Source organism: Equus asinus, chromosome 21 (assembly GCF_041296235.1).
Source record: "Equus asinus isolate D_3611 breed Donkey chromosome 21, EquAss-T2T_v2, whole genome shotgun sequence".
NCBI lineage: Eukaryota > Metazoa > Chordata > Mammalia > Perissodactyla > Equidae > Equus > Equus asinus.
Genome location: NC_091810.1, coordinates 57,681,771 through 57,683,138, shown reverse-complemented (window position 1 = coordinate 57,683,138; position 1,368 = coordinate 57,681,771). Strand labels below are relative to the sequence as shown.

Below are 1,368 nucleotides of genomic sequence, written 5' to 3'. Positions count from 1 at the left end.
ATTTTCCTATATTTAAAATTTCTCTCTTATAAGCAGAATTTAGTTGGGGCTTTTTAAATTCTTTTTGCACAGAGAAGGTTTAATTACCGTGTGGATACATGGTACGTATAAAATCTAAAAATCACTTTTAAATGAAATATTCTGTTGGATCCCATTACATAGTATGCAAAAGACTGATTTCATATTTCACAATGATTTTTTTCTGTAATTTTCCAGTTGAACAAGATAACTTCAATTACAGATGATGCATTCTGCAAAACTGACACGTTATATTGACCATATTGAAGAGAAATGCCTGGAGGGCAGTCTAATCATCTTGGGAAAGCGTCTAAATAGTTTTACCTCTAAATGTTTAAGTATGTGCTTACATTTATTCACACCACTCCTCAAAAAAGTGTAAGCTTCTGAAAACCATGAAAAAATAGCTTCTTTCTTCTGCTTTAGACACAAAACGTATTTACTTAATTCTGAGTATTCTGTGAGCTCCATTATCATATTGAGGTCACTAGTAATGAAAGACGAACTCTCCTCATTCTGGATTCCCAGAATCTGAAATCCCAGTTGAAATGTAGCCACGTGGCAATTTCCTGATAATCTGTGTCTTTGTAGAACTTTCATTGTACTTTTCTCCGTCATCTCAGTGCTTGCTAAAACCTCTGTCTTCTTGGAGTAATTTCTTACGTTGATGCCAGTAAGTGTATTTAGAAATGAAAGTTCTGATTCTAAATGTCCAAGCTGACCTCTCAGATCTTTTGAAGACTCCCATCCTTCAGAATCTGATTGATATATTTCTTGAAATGATTTTTGGACTCTGGAAGTTTCTTCCCAGGGGGTTGGCAGCTCCTTGTGAGGCAGGTTCAGAGCTGCCATCTCTGCTTCCAAGATGCAGACCTTGGGTATTCATGCATGGCACTGAGAGGTACTTGGTCCCAGGGGGTCCTCAGTCACTTCCTGACTGCTGTACACACCTCACCCAGTGCAAGAAGCCTATGCTTACTCCTAGCAAGTGTGGATTATTTTCCTAGCTTGGAGGGGGGATGGGAGAGCAGCAGTGACTCCAGCACCGGCACATAGAAGCCCACACTCACATATCTCATGGTCACTTGTGTCCCTGCTCACATTGCCATAGCTGTCTATAAGCAGCCCCCCACTTCAGGAAGTTGGATTGTTCCAACCCAAAGCCCAAGGGTGCCACAGCTTGTATTTCTTACCCAGTCTAATAATCTTTGTCTTTTAATCAGAGAGTTTAGCTCATTTACATTTAATAAAAATATATGAGGCAACAGCACAAAACAGGGGGTGTAAATGGAAGAGTAAATGGAGTTGAACATTTATATGCAGTTTTTTTTTCATTTTCAAGAAGTATTA

At 38.9% G+C, this 1,368-nt stretch overlaps 1 pseudogene; it reads right to left on the bottom strand.

The window, feature by feature from the left end:
- Positions 1 to 230: 230 nt before the first annotated feature.
- On the bottom strand, positions 231 to 1,015 carry LOC106842852 (centromere protein P pseudogene; annotated as a pseudogene).
- Between the last annotated feature and the right edge of the window lie 353 nt (positions 1,016 to 1,368).